The 9,009-nt window shown below is 32.1% G+C and overlaps 1 pseudogene; it reads right to left on the bottom strand.

Annotated features, from left to right (window-relative positions):
- Nucleotides 1-1,254: 1,254 nt before the first annotated feature.
- LOC133831111 (serine/threonine-protein phosphatase PP1 isozyme 3-like) lies at nucleotides 1,255-7,074 on the bottom strand (annotated as a pseudogene).
- Nucleotides 7,075-9,009: the final 1,935 nt, after the last annotated feature.

The raw sequence follows: 9,009 nt of genomic DNA, 5'->3' as shown, positions 1-9,009 counted from the left end.
CCAAGAGGCTCTCCGCACTCGCCCATCTCCCAAGTCTAAGATTTTGGTCCTCGGACCCAAAGTGGCTATCAGGTGTCGTCACTGCGAACATGGGCCACCAGAAGATCATCTAACAACTTTTGATGAGCCTCGATTAGTGGTGTCGAGTTCGTACACTCGACAATCAGCATTTCCCACAACACTACCTAACATGAACAAATGTGCGCCGCACTCTGACAGTCATAGATATGTTCCCCATAAAGTTGGTGTGTGACTTTCTGCAATGGGCCCCGTGCAATCCGTCTGGGTCGTAGTCTTTATTTAGTGCATCCTTTTTTTGTATTAACTCAACATTAATACCACAAAATGGGGGGATCTTGTATTAATGATAGATGATAACATTAATGACCCAATCTTCTATAAATAGGGCTAAGGTATCTCCTTTTTAGGGGTTTGGATTTTTAGAGAGAGAAACTTTGTAACTCAATGCAATATATACACTTTCTGAGAACCACCATTGAAGATTGCTCAAACAAGCTTCAAGCTCACTAAATTCCAGAGACTCGTGGACTAGGGCTCTTTTATAGCATGAACCACGTAAAACCCTTGTGTTCTTTTATATTATTTTCTTTATACTCTCAAATTTAGTTGATAGCGAAAAGGCAATCAACAATCATGTTTCTAAAATATGCATGATTAATGAAAAATTGTGTGGGGTTTCATGAATGACATGTAATTAACTAATGCATGATCATCACTACAAGAAAAAAGATTTTTAGCTACTAAAAAATTGGTAGCAAATGATTTATATTTGGTAGCTGATACAATTTTAGCTACCAAATTTTTTAGTAGCGACCTCGTAGCTAAAACCCCGTCGCTAAAAGTATTTTGCTACCAAATTTTTTTGTAGCTAATAGTTTTAATTTGCTACTAAATTATTAGTAGCAAAAAATGTTAAATCTAGTAGCAAAATAATTACTTTTTGGGACTTCTAAAATTTTTTTGCTATTACAATTTAGTAGCAAATTTCTTTTAAATTGGTAGCAAAAAAAAAAAATCCATTAAAATTTTAAAATCCAACAAAAATGATTTAACTACCAAATTTTAGTAGCAAATAATGCCTAAATACTTTTAAAATTTAGTAATTTTGCTACTAAAACTTGGTAGCAAAATTAATATAAATTAAATTATGCTTTTTAATCTAATGTATTATTATTTTAAATTTTTTTTGTTAATTTATTATTATAGCATTTCTAATAATAAATACAATGTAACTGTGCATTATGATCAATTTCTATCAGAGTGACATACAATGTAACAAAGTACATTTAATATCATCATTAGACAAAAAGCTCTCTGTAAATGATCAATTTCTATCAGAGTGACATACAATGTATCAAAGTACATTTAATATCATCATTAGACAAAAAGCTTTCTGTAAAGACAATTGTTAGTTCCTTCACTTTACTAGGAGGACCTGGCCTAGTAGTAGCTGCAGCACTGCCAAATCCAAACTTTGGCTTCTTATCAGCTGGTTTTAAAATCTTGAAAGAACACATTAAGCTCTCATCAACACTCATCGTGGCACCAGCATTAAGTTCATATGTACCTATTAGGATAACAATTAAATAATCACTTAACCTCAAAATTATAGAAGATCATCAACAATGATCAAAAGAGCATGATTGATCAGAAAACTAAACAAAAACAGAAAATGAAAATAAATAGAAAAGAAAACAATTAATGTTTTCAACTAAAGTAACAAAACCAAATTATTTATCAACAGTACAAACTCTGGTAGGCTCAGTCTAAAATTACACAAAATATATATAATAACAATGCAAGAGATATGAGATATATAAGATTACGTAGTAGCTGTATAGATTGTTGCTAAAATGGAAAAACCTATTCAATATAATGAAGACATAAATCAAAACAAAGCATAAAAGCTTACAGTGTCATTTCCGCTTTAGCAAAAGATCTACCAAAAAACATATATGCTCCAAACATTGTATGATATACAGAACATATAATGGACTTTAATCATGTTCCATAAGTTGTTGTCAAACTCCCCACAGTAGTTAGGCGCTGAGAATAGCGTCACAAGTTTTTGGTTAGCAAAGAACTCATATCCATCTTCCACAACCTGCAAAATCAGCATATATTTAGGCTCTAAAGGGTTGTCATAACATAACATCATCACTAGTTTTTGAGCTTAAAAAGATCCCAAACCTGATGAGCTCTGCAGATCAAGTCAAGATCCTGCTTTCGTAGAAATTCAGTTACTCTATCAGCACCAAATGTGAAAGAAACACCCCTTTCATTTGGGCCCCAACCTTGAATGTCTTTGCTAGGATCAGACCATAGAAGATCACACAACACGCCATGTTCTGGTACATCAATAGGCCTTTGTATCATTCTTATCTGGTTCAAGTTGTTCAAATCAGGAGAAAGCCCTCCATGCATACATAGTATCTTTTCATCTATGAGGGCTGCCACAGGAAGGCAGTTGAAACAGTCTGAATATTCTCCAGAGTCTGACATTGAACCTTCTCTTGCACTCATCATAAAACTCGTATATGCGGTTTATTGAGGCGCATTCATGGTTGCCTCTAAGGAGGAAAAAGTTCTCAGGGTATTTGATTTTGTATGCTAGAAGAAGGCATATTGTTTCCAGGCTTTGCTTTCCTCTGTCTACATAATCCCCCAAGAATAAGTAGTTTGAACGAGGTGGTAATCCTCCATACTCAAAAATCCTTAGAAGATCAGAATATTTCCCATGAATATCACCTGGATCACAATGAAAGAATCGTGTTTGAACAATTATTGTGGTGAAAATTCATCTCTTAAAGCAGTTCTTCTCAGTAAGTGGCTCTTGGTTTTTCACTTGAAAACAAACATGGATTATGCATATATATATATAGACACACATTTACACAAAGAAAATGTCAATTAAGTTAATCTATTGTCCAAGAATGTCACCTGAATCACAAAGAAAAGTGTTTGAAGTTTGAAATTCTTGAAAAGTCATCTCTTAAGGCAGTTTTTCTCAATAAGTTTCTCTTGGTTTTGCACTTGAAAAAACAACATCAGTTATGCATACATATACACACATTTACATGTTGAGCATTGTAATGATCCATGAAGATCTAATCCATATATAGATGATAATTCCCATATATATATTTATATAACAAGTTCTTTCTTAACACCATAAACCAGACCCTCTACTGCTATAAGCATCAAACTTTGAAGATTAATTAAGGTAATCTACTGTCATCCATGCTTAATTATTTATACTTAAACAGGTTTACGCATTAATGGGAATACACCAGAATTGAACAGAATCTCTACTAATCCTTGAATTAGAATTTAAAATAAAGCCTAATTGGCTCAAAATTATTGTCCCAATCGTATAAAAGCAGAACACATATAGCCTATTTTCTATCCAACTACTCAAGTTCATATGAAGAAAAATTGGACCTAAAAGACACCCCATAACTTAAAAAAATTCCAACATAAATGCACTCAGTGCAGTCACTTTATTCTTGTCCGACCAAGTTTCAACAAAGTACACATGAACCATAACAGAACACCCAAAAGTAAATTCAAGAAAATCACATAACAGAACAAATTTCTAATTAACTTGATCATGAGATAAACATATGAACATGAAAAATTAAAGAATACCAAGAAGAGAATTTCACGTGTAAACAAGTAAAAGTAGTAGTTAAGGTACCACAAATTTTAACAGGTGCTTCAAGCTCCAAGAGAATGGGTTGTCTCAAGAAAATATCTCTAGAAACAAAGCAAAGCTACTTAATCTCAGTCTTTGAAAGTTGGACTTGCTTCCCAGGATTTGTTCTAACTTCAAGAAGCCTATTAATTATACCATCAAGAACCGAACCATTCATTTTCTTTTCTGGTCTTCTCCTTCTGATGATGATGGTGAACCTAAAAAATCAAGTCTGTTTAACTTACACAACACTAGAGAACCAAAAAAAGAGCACAAAAAGACTAAGTAAGAAGCATAAAGAAGAAGAATACTTTGTTCTTCTTCTCAAGCTTCAAGATTTTTGAGTAAGAGATAGAGAAAGAAAAGAAAACAAAAAAAAGATAGAGCTTTAAATCAAATGGGAATTTGAGTTTAATGGCCTGGAGTTGGAGGGGAACTTTTGCATCTTCTTTGGAGCTTTAGAGATACAAAAATCAAACCCACCAACTAAAAATTATAAAGTAAAGAATATATTCTTTTTGAGAGAGAAACCATAGGGAGAGTGACTCTCTCCACAAACAAAGAAAGAGAGCTCAGTAAGAAGATGATCAAGAGAGAGAGAGAGAGTGGGCTAAAGCCTAAAGTGGGTTCCCTGTGAAAAGTGCGGACCCAAAGAAAGAAGAAAAATAAGATAATGGTGAAGAAGACTCATGTGGCATCATACAAATCAACATTGGCTGATCGTTCTTTTTAATAATTTTTTTTGAGTGCTTTGAAACTGAGGCGCCAAGAAGGTTAGAGTTTTAACAATCAAACATATGGGACCCCAAACATTCGATCACTTTACTTACCAAGTTCCCACCTTTAACCAATATATAAACATATATATGTGTATATAATATGTATACACTAAGGAAATCAAGGATGTTTATGTGTTGTGTACATGTTTGTTGGTTTGAATTGTATGTGAATAATGTTGGGATAAGGCTTGAGTGCATGATTTTTGTTCTAGAGTGATTACAGCCAAATCCAAATATATGACTCAGCAAAACTGATTCCTATGTATGGGTCAATCATACAAATATCTTTGACATAATTTAAAAAACTAACCTATTATATATATGCATATTCAGTTTTTTAATAATTAAAAAATATCTTACTTAACTATAACCACATATTTAGGAAACAACAACCAGTAATTATAAAATGTAAATTTAGTTTAAATTTTTCATAACCGTGTAAAGTAGGAAATATAATAAAAATTAATTATAAAAAAACAATTTAATATTTTCAAATTTTTATTTCATAAAATATACATATCTCTATATAAGTATAATCAAGCACAAATATAGGAAATAAAAGTATTAATTAAAAAACTTACAAAAGACTAGTTTGAAATTTAAATTTTAGTTTTTCAAGGAGGATACTATCTAAGAAAATTAATATATATAGTAAGTATCTCTTTTTTCTTTCACTAGTTCATCGACATTTTGTTGAGGTATGTATGTCATATACTGATTAAATATCATGGCTATATTGGTTAGATTGTTTAATTAAATTTTTTTCTTTAGGTGGTTCAACTTAGAGTTGTAAATGTGGGCCGACCTGACCCACATTTTCGTGCCTCCAATAAATTCGGGCTGGGCCCGGCCCGGCCCGGCCCGTATTCAATTCGTGTCGGGCCGGCCCGGCCCATTTTTGAAAGAGTAGGCCCAGCACGTCCGTGCCGTGTCAGGCCCAAGTCGGGCCGGTCCACTTTCCTTATTCGGGCCAGCCCACTTTCTATATTCGAGCCCAAATTTGGGCCCATTTTATTTTTGCCAAAAAATGTGAGGATGGAGAATTGAACCCTCCACCTCCTCTTTAACCATCAATGGACTTACCACCAAACCAAATACATTTCTTTATTAAATTATAATTTTAGATATTTTTATATACTTTTTAACAATATTTTACACAAAATTATATCAAAAATAATTATTAGAATTTTAATACCTACTAATAAATGCTAAAAAATTTAACTCACAAATCTTAAATAAATTAATATAATTATAAAATTTTAAACATTGAGAAAAATAAGACTTCTATTATCATTTTAATTTATTAATAATTGACAAATAAAAATTTATTATGATTATTAATGTCAAAATATCGGGTTTTTTATCGTGTTGTGCTTTCGGGCTAGTTTGTTCATGCTTTCGTGTCGTGCTTTCGGGCTTGTCGTGCCGTCCCGTGCTCAGGCCCATGTCGTGTCGTGCCGTGCTATGCCAATTTTCAATTCATGTCGTGCCTGGCCTAGGCCCATATTTTTTCGTGTCGTGCCGTGCTAGAAAGCCCGACCCGTATTTACAGCTCTATGTGTAAGGAGAAGGTACTGACAAACAGGTTTTTATTCTCTCTACCATATTTTACTGAAATAATATGCATTGAAATTAACTTGGAAATAAAAACATTGATCATAGACATATACATCTCTTTTTTCTTATGAATGTTGTTATGCTTTCTTGAAGATTCATTAGGTGTTTTCTGACATTTTGATCACACAAATCAAACACTCTTTGATGGAAATCTATAATCAAAGAAAAAAAATACAAAGAACAAGTAATTAGTTCTTAAATCTGTCTGTGCAGAGCATATATGTTTATAAATATATATATAATAAAATATCAATTATTACTGCAATGTAGAGACACTTCTATGGCTTTCTTAGTTCTCTATGATTAGAACAGATCAGGAAAAAAAAATTAAAACCAAATTCAAGCCTACCCAAGAACAGAACAAGAAAAAAAAACCAAAATCATACCCAAGTATTGACTAGCACTAGCTATGTAGAGACACTTCTATGGCTTTCTTAGTTCTCAATGATTAGAATAGATCAGAAAAAAAAATTAAAACCAAATTCAAGCCTACCCAAGAACAGAACAAGAAAAAAAAAACTAAGCTTTACCTGTGTGAAGATCGCTGGGGCTCATCATGAAGCTGCATTGCTGGGGCTCATCAGAGGGTGAAAAGCATACTGAGCACTGGTTCGTGAGGACATTGCTGGACCCAATCTTCCCATCTTGCGAACCTCCACCACCACCTTTCTTGGAATCACTACCTTTTGGCTAGATGATTCCGAGTTCCTTCGATTAGAAGTTGGTATGTGAACTTCGAATGAGAGAGATAGAGAGAGCTAGAGTGAGAGGGAGACAGGAATACAAGAGAGAGGGGAAGAATAATGGGGTCTGGGGTTTGATTTCAACTGAGAGATAGAGAGATTAGAGTGAGAGAGAGCTAGGGATTTGAGAGTGTATAGGGGAATATGAAGAAGAAAATGAAATGGGGATTTTCTTTTCAGCTTTATTGGGTATGGAAGCTGTGTGAAAGGGTGAGAGAGAGAGGGATTACGGAGAAGAAAGAAACTTAGAATCAGAGACACAAAGAGAGCTAGAGTGAGAGGGAGACAGGAATACGAGAGAGAGAGAGAGAGAGGGGAAGAATAATGGGGTCTGGGATTTGATTTCAACTGAGATATAGAGAGATTAGAGTGAGATGGAGCTAGGGATTTGTGAGTGAGATGGAGCTAGGGATATGAAGAAGAAAACGAAATGGGGCTTTTCGGATGAGGTGTATTGGCTGAAGCCCTTCATTTTAATTTAGAAATAAAATTAAAAAGAAAAATAAAATACTTAGAGAAAGGAAAATGACCACTGATTTAATATTAATTTAATAAAATTACTTATTTGCCTAGATAACATAACACACTTTATATTCCATTGATAGAAATACCCTGTTTGAATTGGTAAAATTTCAAAGTTAATTATGTGGTGGTACATTTTTTCGATTGTGGAATGAGCTTCTTTATTATTAATTTTTCTAAAAAAGTATTTTATTATGTGTACAAACTTTATCAACTTTACTATTGTGAGACATTCTATTAATTTTTCCTTTCTTTTTGATCATTTTTTTTAATTAAAGTTGGAATTTAAGAAATCTTCTAGTGTTTGTAAAAAAAATTTGCAGCGAAATTACCCAATATTTGTTTATTAATTTAAGTATTCAAGATTTTTTTTGTTGAAACTACTCACGCATCCAAAAACTGAGATAGTAGTCACTCATTCTGGAATTGAGATAGATTTAATACTTGTTGACTAATTTTTTTGTCAATTACAAATAAACCAATAAAGCATAAAAAAAAATCAAACACATGATATGTACGGGATTTAGGTTATTAATTAGTCCTAGTGCACGAATTAATTGTATTGAGAAATAAGAACTTGCAAAACTTAAGTTCTTTAGAGATTTATTAGGTCGCGTTTTTGCATGCACTAAACAAGTGATACTCTAACCTTATTTATAGGCAGTTGAGAGGATTAAGCTCATTAGTGTCTGATTAGAATAAAATTCTCTTAATGGGTTTAAGCTTATTATTTTGGTTTTAGTATCATTGAACCTTATAATTCTATATATTTAATTATTTTAAATTTGAATTTATAGTAGGATTTTCTAAAGTTTTTTGGTTTTTTTATTTTTATTTTACTTTAGTAATTAAATTTGTTTCATGAATAATAATTTTAGTATTTATTCCTTAAAAAAGAAAATTTTAAAATTTTTGTTAAATGATTTTTAATTTTTTTATTAGATTTTAAATAAATTTTTAATATTTGAATGAATTTTTTAAATAAAAAATAAAAAAATAATGGCATGTACCAATTAAAGACTTACACATATGTGTCTATTTGGCACTTAAATTAAACACATTTATAAAAATAAAAAAATATATGCATGTAATAGAGTAGGATAAGAAACACTTATACTAATATCCTACCCTATACGTGCATCGAATACATATTTTTTGTACCATAACTCTATCATACCCTATAACTACAATTCAAGGGCTAATTAAGTATTTTATTTTTCTCAATGTAGTATAATCCACCGTCTACTTGTTCGAAAGATAATAGAGAAATGATGGATACAAGTTGGATTTTCCAAAAGAATAGATTATCAGTGGAGTATTTTGATGGACTTAAGAGTTTTATTAAGTTATCAACTTTGCATTTAAATGGTGAAAATAAGATTCGATGTCCATGTGTTTCATGTATGAACTTATATTATCATGACTTAGAGACAATTGAGCGTCATATATTCGTAAAAGGATTTTATACCAAATATGTCATGTGGGAGTTTCACGGGGAAGATATCACAGAAGTAAACGAAGATCAAGAAGAAGTAGAATCAAACAGTGAAGAAGACATACCATATGACAGTGATGATGATGAAGACAATGACGATATGAGACCAGCATTAGAAGATTTAGCTAGTCAATATCA

This window comes from Humulus lupulus, chromosome 4 (genome assembly GCF_963169125.1).
Source record: "Humulus lupulus chromosome 4, drHumLupu1.1, whole genome shotgun sequence".
NCBI lineage: Eukaryota > Viridiplantae > Streptophyta > Magnoliopsida > Rosales > Cannabaceae > Humulus > Humulus lupulus.
The sequence above is the reverse complement of the archived record's forward strand: the minus strand, read 5'-3'. Positions and strand labels throughout refer to the sequence as shown.